Here is a 10,749-nt window from a genome sequence, read left to right on the forward strand (position 1 = left end):
AATATCACATCTTGAAATCAACGTTGATCATTTTAGGGGAGGGGCGTCCAAAGTGTAGTTCAGCCTCGGCCCATGGCACATTCTTAAAAATATTATTCATTCATTTATTCTCAACCGCTTATCCTCAGGAGAGTCGCGAGGGTGCTGGAGCCTATCCCAGCTATCTTCCGGCGAGAGACGGGGTACACCCTGGACTGGCCGCCAGCCAGTCACAGGGCACATATAGACAAACAACCATTCACACTCACATTCATACCTATGGACAATTTGGAGTCGCCAATTAACCTAGCATGCACAAGAAGAACATGCAACTCCACAGGGTGGAATCGAACTCGGGTCTCCTAGCTGTGTGGCCTGCGTGCTAACCACTCGTCCAAAAATATGATTTACTAAAGTAATTTTTGAAGAACATCATTTCAGTAGAATGAAGTTCAAACATGTAAGAGACTTAAAAAAAATATTCTGAAAAACAAAACATCAAATAAAGTTGCAATTTTTGGAAAAGTAGATTGCGGAAAAAAAAAATTGGGAGTGAAAATGTTTTGGGAATTAAGAAATGAAAACAAGTCAGAAAATAATTTAAGAATGATGGATACTATGATAGATAGTGTGACTCTTTCCTAAGGGAAAATGTCTCTGTACACACATTTTGTTGTAAAATGACAACATATTGCTGCTTAGCAGCGCATTATCGTGTCTATTAAATGAGATAAGAAGGCAGGGATGACCTTGAAAACCACAAGAGGCCTCCTCGAACATCTGTCCGCTCACATTTGAGCTGCTTATCCTCGCTCTCAGTGGTACAAAAGAACAAACAGAGCAGCTCAAATATCCTTTCAGCTGAGCTAATTTCCTTCTGGGGAATCTCAAAAGCTCCCAGGGACAGCTGGGAAATGTCGTCTCTCTGTTTGGCCTGAGGTCAGCCTCCGTGGTTACCTCTCACCACTAAGGTAATGGCTTCCCTCCCATGCCATCACCCTAAAAAAAGAACTGAAGTCCACTAGCGGGGGAGGACTTTGTCGCTGTAGCAAACTGGCATAGTAAGGGATCCAAATAGACCGAGGTGTTCTCTCGTAGCATGAGGCAAGAGTCAAATTTACATCACGCATCAATAACATCAATGTCTTTACATTATTGACTATTATCATTATTAATAATATGTGTCGTACATAGGTGCAACCTCAAAGCCACGCACATGTGTAGCCGAGTCATAGAAAAACTGTAATTTTTTTTTACGTTTTTGTATGCCCCAGTTTCCGTATGATACGATTTTTTGTTTATTGTCTCGATTTTAGTACAATATTGCAAGTAACAAATTAGTCCTGTGTCGATCCACAAAATCAAGTGCCCAAATAAAGCACCCTATGCATTTCTGACTCACTGTCAATGTATTTTTCATTGAGCGTGTCTGGAAAAACAACCCGCCACGGGGACAAAGAAAGTTGTGAGTGCCAGCAATTTGCATCGTTTGCATGTAAAACTGTAATTACTCTTTCTTTTTGTTGATATTTTTTTGGTGTAGAATGGATTAATTGGATAAAAATTGCCTTGGTTTTCATTTCTTGCATCAAATCAATAACAAAAACAAAGGTACCACTGTATTAAACATCCATTTTTGTAAAGGAAATCAATAGAAAGATTAAAATGAGGAGAGAATTGTAAACACGCGATGGCAAGCCGTTGTGTATAAAAGATAATCAAGATGAGACAACTTTGTTGTGTATCCTTAAAGGACTTCTTTGTGCTCTGTTGCCATATAGAAAATTCAATTAACTTGACCTTCGGGGGAGGGTGGGAGGGTAAATAGGGGGATGGGGCGCCCCCTGAATATAATAGTAGGGGTATATTCTCAGTTATCCCAGTTAGGTTATTGTTAACCTACTTTGGAAGAAATAGAGTTCCTACAGTGATCGGGGTATTGCCAAATCGATTTAAACAGCATCAGACTGAAAACAACAATTTGTTCAATTACATTGCCACCACTACAAAACCCAAACGGTAAAGGTGTCAAGTCACAGGTCTGCAAACAACACACAACTGAAAGTGTTCTACAAATTGAGTCATTAGACGCAGACGAGGCAGTGAAGATGATGAGGCTTAATCAGTCCTTAAGTGCCTGTCCCATCTCATTGCAACGTTCCATCCGCACCCATCAAGCTGACACTGGATGGCGGCAACCTGACCGTCACGCTCACATCTGTCTGGAGGCCTCATTCACCAAACACACAGGACACAAACGTCTGCTGATGTCAGCGTAGCAAACACCAGCGGTTACAAAACATGACAATGTGACGACTTGAAGTCGTTTGTCGTGTGGCGGCGCGGAGCTTCCCGATCAAGAGCGCTTCAGCTGTAACCGAGCGATGGTTTTCCACACCATCTCCCATTTCACTAAAACAGCAAGCGTCCTCCTCAAATGACATGTAAATTGAATTGCTTGCTGCAAATCCTCAAAAAATGCTGCAGCTAGACATTCATTGGATTCGTCTCAGCGCACTTCAACTGCGGAATCAGCCTCTAGTGGCTTAGTGTCTCTTCATATAATGGTGGGTAGGTAGCGGGTAGAGTCGGAGTGTCTCTACCGTGGGAGGGATAAATGTTTTCCTAAGTTAAGTCAAATTGAGTTGCAATATACAGATATTTTTGTGTCCTCACCTCACAAAGATTTTTCGTTTTATTAAATATATATATTTATTGATAGTGATATTGCTTTTTTGTGGTTAGCATGTTGGCCACACAATCAGGATATCGGGAAGACTGATGTGAGTGTAAATGGTTGTCTATATGCATCGCCCTAAGACAGCTGGGATAGGCTCCAGCATACCCACGACCCTCATCAGGATAAGTGGCATAGAACATGAATGGATGGATGGATGTCACATTTGCTTTGGCAGTCCTTGAACGCAACATGGTTGCGTGCTGCAGAGCAAAAGTGACATTTTAACAGCACGGCGACTGTGGCAGCTGCCACAGCTTAATAAATTCATTTGTTCAGCAATCCTCCTACATTATCATGCATTAGTGTTGAGTACCTCTCTATTTTATACTTCCACGTGCATTTAATACGTGTGTGAGGTGTATTTATAATAATACAAATAATGGATTTGATTTTTATAGCACATGATTCGCACCTACGGCCCCTCCGACTACCTCCAAACATTTATACGCCAGTGCGGGCAGCAGGGGAGGCAAGGCGGGTCTTGCCCAAAAGCACAATGGCAGTGACTGGGTGGAGGGAGCGACTCCCAATTTGTGCCAATTAGTTATCCATTCATTCATTTTCTACCACTTATCGTCACGAGTGTCGTGGGGGTGCTGGAGCATTTACCAGCTTTCTTTCGGGCGAGAAGCGGGGTACACCCTGGACTAGTCGCCAGCCAATCACAGGGCACATATAGACAAACAACCATTCACACTCACATCCATACCTATGGACAATTTGGAGTCGCCAATTAACCGAGCATGTTTTTGGAATGTGGGAGGAAACCGGAGTACCCGGAGAAAACCCATGCGCATGCATAGGGAGAACATGTAGAGATGGCCGAGGGTGGAATCGAACTCGGGTCTCCTAGCTGTGAGGCATGCGTGCTAACCACTCGTGCAGCCCCAATTAGTTATTACTACTACATTACATAATATGGGTATAAAGGTGACTATAGGGGTGTTATTTCATATCTACAAAGCTCTAATGTTAAAAAAATAAATTTTAGAAGGTCAGAAACAGGTTTTCTATGCTTTAACTATGAAAGTACTCTATGATTAATTTAATATTGAGTCCTACTTTGCGGGAATTCACTTATTGCGGTCAAATCTGGAACCATTGGACTGCTATTTCTAAAATGTGTGTACTTTTTACAACAAATGCAACCATTTGTATGGTTTTTATGTGAAATCATGCAGAGAATATTAAAAACTGTGCTTGGGCTGGAGGTGTGTGACATATTATTCAAATCAGGGAATTTACAGGGGGGTCTTTAATTATTGTGAATGAATTTATCTTACACACAAGAGCAGCCTTCCAGTGCTGATGAGGTCACAAAGTGGACCAATTGAACTTCTTGACATGATGTCTTCTTTTCTTCGACTAACCTCCGGACATCACAAGGATTAAAACCAAGAGGCATTTTTCGTCCGACTGCCAGAGCAGACAGAGCAGAAAGGTGATCAGACAGCCTCCCCCCCAGGCAAGCTCATCAAACCTGAAGCCTTGAGACTTGTCACGTTTCATCACTTTCGTCCTCTCGGCTCAGCCAAGCTGTGACGACTTTGTCAAAACGTCGCTGCCTCCCTGTCAGAGCCGGCGAAGAACTAGCTGTAAAATATTGAGCGTGGAAATATCTGATTGAACGCCTTCTCTTCTCTCGCTGACGTCCTCTCCCAGTGAAGATAAACTGCTACAACGGCAGAGTCTCTCGCAGACACCAGTCGTTGATGTTGCTAAAGTGGATACAATTCATTTATTCCATTATTCTCACGCTGCCTTATAAATGTTATTTATTCTCCAGGCTTTACATTCAAAGTGAAAATCATAAAACGGGAGAGAAATGTCCACAAGTCATATTCCATTCCTCATTTGCACTTCACACACTCTAATGCAGACAGAACTGTCCCATGGCTGCCTCTCTTGCCAATGGAGCATCTTTGCTGCTAAAAATAGCATGTTTCATTCCTCCCTTGTGTCGCTCTCTTAGGGCTGAATCATGTTTGAGGTTTAGGCTGTTTCTCACGTCACAAGGCAAAATAAAAGTTTGCTAACTAACATGCCTTCACAGTAGATCAGCACACCATGCGTCAATGTGGGCTGTTTCGGCCGAGATTCCAAAGTAAACACTATCAAATACCAAACTCTACCATTACATAGAATTATGTTTTGTACAAAATGCTGCAACGTGATCTATTCTCTCCAGCTCAAGTCCAACTAGCATTAAATATCTGTAATCCAGGTTGGGGCATAATATTCAATTAACATTGACGCATCAAGGGCACCCGCTTTGCAAAATTAAATATCCTTACTTGAGTGAGGAGCTTAACCTTGGAGAAAGCGAACAAAAGCCCCTTGACTCGCGGTGAATATCATCTGCCTTATTAGCACTCAATCTGGCCGACCTATCAAGACAGCATTGTGGGATTATACCGCACATTAACTTTTGAACTAATTGATCATGAGACTCGCTCGAGGAGTAGTTACAACGCGATGCGTCGCAGGAGAATAGCCGCACTCGTGTCAATTGCTTAACTGTCACGACCATCATTAAGGATGGAGATGGCATGCCAAAACAACATCAGCAAACTCGACTATCTTCTCCGTCAGGGTGCATGACATGTTCACAGGATACAAAGTGCTAGCAGTTAGCCTCGTGAGGCAACATAGGCACAGAAGCGGTGGTTTCTGAGGTGTGCTTTTTGCGCGTTCACAGACAGTGTTGCTCGCTATATTGCAAAAGAAATACATTCAATACGGCATACATTTTATGCCATATAAATGTGACGTTTGAATTTTGAATTGTTCTATGCATGTAAAACAATAAAAATGCATTTTTCTGCTTTCTGGAACGGATTAATTGAATTAACTTGAATTTAATAGTAATGTGTTCTGAAATGTTTCTATATCACAGAATATATCATGACATATATTGTTATTGTAAGAGGCTGCAATGTATATCACAATATGGATTCTCTATCCCTATTGTGTGGGTGTGAAAGCAAGATTGTAAAGTGCTTTGCATAGCATTTCAGGAGACATAAAGGCACCACATGAAAAATGCATTGCAACATTGTCTAACAGGTGCAGTAAAGTGGTCATAAATAATGTTGCCCACAATCTCAAATCGAATGCATCACAAAAAAAATCGAACAATACTTTTGATTTAGGATGCTTTGTGAACCAGTGAAGTGAAGGCACATATGATAATTTAATAGTCCAACTGAGGGACAAAGCTATAAATATTGATGTTCGGCTGGATAGTAGTCAATCAAAAGTTGCAAAAGTGGCGTAACTCGGAAAGGCTGGAGGTTATAGTTTTGCATGCCAACAAATATCACTGGTAAACAGCTGGAAGCTGGAAGTAGATTTGCATAATGTGTAATAAAAATATTTAAAGTGGGCAAAATGCATTTCCTCAAGCACTGCAAGTACAGTTATTTATGTATTTCCCCCATTTTGAAAGGCCTCCGTAGGGGCAGATTATCAGATTAATTACTATTTACCCTGGAACCTCACTAAATTATATTTAGGTAGATCTATAGTTAAAATCCGCCAATCAAGCCCTCAGCTACAGTACTTGACAGCTCAACAACAACACAACGAACCTAATGTACATTTGGACACGGGTTCCGTCGGCTGTGTTGACTTTTTGTTATTAAGGGACAAAAAAAAATCTAAATCCCCTGTTAAAACATAACCGAGATGAATTGATTTTCTACCCGTCTGGGAAAGGTTATAAAACCATTTCTAAAGCTTTAGGACTCCAGCAAACCACAGTGAGAGCCATTATCAACAAAAGGCGAAAACACGGAACTGTGGCGAACCTTTCCAGGAGTTGCCGGCCAACCCAAATTACCCCAAGAGCGCAGCGACAACTCATTCAAAGAGGTTGCAAAAGACCCCACAACAACATCATAAGAACTGATTGAACTGGTGATTCTCATTGGCCTTAGTTAAGGTCAGTGTTGGGTAACCTCTGGACAAAGCACCGAGATCTTGCATGAACTGCACGACTGTAATAATAATAATAAGGTCTGATGTTGTTACTGGAATTGGGCATTTATTGTTGGACTAGTCAAACCATGCATATGATGAGTGTTAATTATTAGGCTGCAGTGATTATTACTTGCGTTTAAGATGAAATATACCTCTGAGCTCTGTCCATAGACCAACATTGACATTCTGGCTCATTATAAATGGAAGTTTGGGCTGTAAAGCTTGGCTAAAGATTTTGGCAAGCTTCAAAACAAGCAAATAATCCACAATAAAAGCATGAAATCTATCAAGCTTGAAAAGCTCGAGCCAGCCACACAGTACTATTTGCTGACTTCCTTTTCCTCTCAGAAAACCAATAAAAAGTGGGGGGGTCCATTCACCACAAGAGCAGTCCTTATCTCACCTTAGGGCCCATCACTCCCCTGAGGGATCACAGTGACAGATCTATTACCCAATCAGTGAACCCCCCTCCTCCCTGCCCCAAAAACTGCCCACCCCCACACACACATGTCTAGAGGTAATCAAATACCTGCTATCACTAAATCATTTGTGTGAGTGTGATGTAGTGTGTGTGTGTCTGTGAGTGTGATCAATAACCAGTCTCTAGCGTAGGAGTCCAGGATGCTTTACACATCACATGTGAGGTCAGAGGTCACGCCTTCCTGCAGTGAGCGTCTGGCCTTTTATAGCAACACAATCTGAAGTAAACATGCGGAATATTTTTGCTAATATTAGATGGATTAAAGCCATTATACATGAATACACTTACTGTATCTATGTACTGTGCCCCCTCCCACCCCTGACCCCTGGCACTGGCCCCTGCCGCCCTGCGCTTTCGTGCCCCGTCCCATCACTTCTACACTGCTGTATTTCCCCGACTTTATGGATTATTTCCAGCGTCTTTTCCTGCCATATGTCCTTGTAGCAGCGCACCGAATCCATGACCCCCTCCAGCCTTGATTTTCCTTCATGATCAGTATTGGTGGGTATGTGTCCTCTTTCTGAACTTTTGATGACGTACTCTTGGTTGCTTGTATTGCTTGATGAAAATGAGCTCCAATATGTTTATGATTGTGGTTATTGTTTGCAGCGATATACAATACTGCGACATGTTTATAATATTTACAAGTACAAACACTAAAGAATGAACAGCTCTCTTACCGCCACCCAATGCTGTTATTTTGCACCACACCAATGTTTAAATGTGATATTCTAGGTTTCCTGCCCCCTGATCCTGCAGCAGTGCCATTTTTTAAAAAAACACAAGAGGTGCACATGTGCATCAATTTTAAGAGAAGATGGCATTCCTGCACATTGCAATCATTGCATTGTTATGAAAATGCAAACGAGGGTGATGCCCTGAATGAATTCCAAGGTTACAGCTCATGGATTCATCTTAACAAGCATGAGATTTCATGCTGCTTGAGAAGGGGTAGTCAGCCTTTTAGTGTTGGGGGGTGAGGGGGGTGCACATTTGTTTTAGCATACATTTGCTGTGCAAGAAAGGGGATACATTTGCACCAAATCCCTGTGAGGGGATGCGCACACAGGGGCGTATAAAATCACAAATAATGCTAATGTTGAGGGCGTGTTTGGCCACGCATGCACGGCCGCTGTTGCTGGTGGAGAGACAGGTGTCTGCCTCCTAAACACCAGCTTCCATTCTTTGCAATCATTTCAACACCATTTACCGAACACCGTCTACTTCCTGGGCCTCAAGCCGGTTGCATGCATTGCGTTTTTTTATTGAAATGAGAGCATAACTTGCCTCAGAAGCAGACAATAGCACCACATCAACCCTTGTGTGTGTGTGTGTGTGTGTGCTGATTTCTCCCCCACAGCACGCACGGCATCTCACACACACACACTCACTCAGAGGCACACTCACACACTTACCGCGATGGGATGGAGCAATATTCCAGAAAAAAGGCGAATCCATGAACGAAAAGGATGAAAAGGTGAGAGGCGCAGTCTTGCTACTACTACTACTACAATTCCACGGGCGGCTCTGCGTGGATATGAGGGGCATCACGCGGCGTGGATGAGGACGGATACTGTGCTTCGTCGGAGGGCGGGGACAAGACGCGTAGTCGACTCCAGTGGAGCGTGTTTAACTGGCTGGAGGGACCTTGTGTTCCGTGCAAGCGGGCTGTTCGTATTCCCAGCCAGGCTGCCCTTTACGGCACCCGGGACGTACGGGAGTCGTTTTCTTTTTTCTTTTTTTTTTTCAATTCATCTGTGTCAAGTCTTTCTGCGCACATGGAAACCCAATGAAGACGCACGGTTGAAGTACTCGTTTTCGGCACACGGTGGCAGCAGGGGCGTGGGGAGACGCTTGAAACGGCGCTTACTCTACGGTAGTTGCGCTTCCATGAGACAATCCATGGTGGTGATGGTAAACTCCATTCCTTTCACTGACTTGACTTCTAATGAGTCACAAAGAGAAGTGAACCGGGTTTTCTTCAGCCCAAAACCCTGCATGTGTGTAACGAGTTCCCGCTCGGTACTCGATTCACCCGTCACAGTGCAAGCACAGACACAGGAACAACATATTCACCAAAGTGTCTGATATCATTTATCCCCAATACATCAATGTATTATTAACTAATGAATAAGACAGTGTCTGATATCATTTATCCCCAATTCATTCATGTATTAACTAATGAATAAGACAGTGTCTGATATCATTTATCCTGACTGCATTCATTATTTAGTAAATACTACAGTGCCTGATATTATTTATCCTGAATACGTTCTTTTATTGCTATTTAATGAATACATTCATCATTCATCCTTGATTAATTCATTCATCATTATTTAATAAATGCAACAGTGTCTGATATCACTTATCCTAAATACATTTATTTGTCAATATTGAATACAACAGTGTCTGATATCATTTATCCTAAATACAGTCATTTATCATTATATAATGATCACTCCAGTGTTTAATATCAATGATCCTAAATTAATTCATTAATTCATCATTATTTAATAAATGCAACAATGTCTGATATCATTTATCCTGAATACATTCATATATTATTATTTAAGGAATGCCACAGTGCCTGATATGATTTATCCTGAATACATTCATATATTATTATTTAATGAATGCCACAGTGCCTGATATCATTTATCCTGAATACATTAATATATTATTATTTAAGGAATGCCACAGTGCCTGATATCATTTATCCTGAATACATTCATATATTATTATTTAATGAATGCCACAGTGCCTGATATCATTTATCCTGAATACATTCATATATTATTATTTAATGAATGCCACAGTGCCTGATATCATTTATCCTGAATACATTCATATATTATTATTTAAGGAATGCCACAGTGCCTGATATCATTTATCCTGAATACATTCATATATTATTATTTAATGAATGCCACAGTGCCTGATATCATTTATTCTGAATACATTCATATATTATTATTTAAGGAATGCCACAGTGCCTGATATCATTTATCCTGAATACATTAATATATTATTATTTAAGGAATGCCACAGTGCCTGATATCATTTATCCTGAATACATTCATATATTATTATTTAAGGAATGCCATAGTGCCTGATATCATTTATCCTGAATACATTCATATATTATTATTTAAGGAATGCCACAGTGTCAATATTCAATTATTACTACAGTGTCTGATATCATCCATCCCATCCATTTTCAATTGCGCTTATCCTCACGATGACCGCGGGTATGCTGGAGCCTATCCCAGCTGATCTGATACTATTTATACTGACTCACAAATGCGATCCAGAGTGTATTCTACAATAAACTCCGCCTTTACTGAAATGTACTTTTCAAAAGCGACGTTGGCATGTAACCTCCCTGAATCCAGTTTTTCATTTATTTAAAGCGATGTGTTATGTTTCTTTTCAAAGTATACACAAACAAAAATCAATACAGCGGCATACTATGATGCAATCTGATGATTCACTTCTTCATGAAAAATTGTGACTGTGTGAATGGGGCTGTAATAATAATATCCAAAGTGGGGCAGAGAGACACATGGCC

At 41.2% G+C, this 10,749-nt stretch overlaps 1 protein-coding gene across 2 annotated transcripts in view; it reads right to left on the reverse strand.

Moving 5' to 3' along the window:
• Positions 1-8,928, reverse strand: part of plppr1 (phospholipid phosphatase related 1) — a 39,497-nt gene extending 30,569 nt beyond the window's left edge. The window contains exon 1 of one of the 2 annotated variants that reach the window (XM_058064559.1): positions 8,597-8,923. The gene's annotated coding sequence lies outside the window, so the exon portion shown is untranslated. Of the gene's footprint in view, positions 1-8,596 lie in introns of both variants that reach the window. The other variant, XM_058064558.1, reaches the window with a different exon arrangement.
• Positions 8,929-10,749: the final 1,821 nt, after the last annotated feature.

This window comes from Doryrhamphus excisus, chromosome 2 (assembly GCF_030265055.1).
Source record: "Doryrhamphus excisus isolate RoL2022-K1 chromosome 2, RoL_Dexc_1.0, whole genome shotgun sequence".
Taxonomy (NCBI): domain Eukaryota; kingdom Metazoa; phylum Chordata; class Actinopteri; order Syngnathiformes; family Syngnathidae; genus Doryrhamphus; species Doryrhamphus excisus.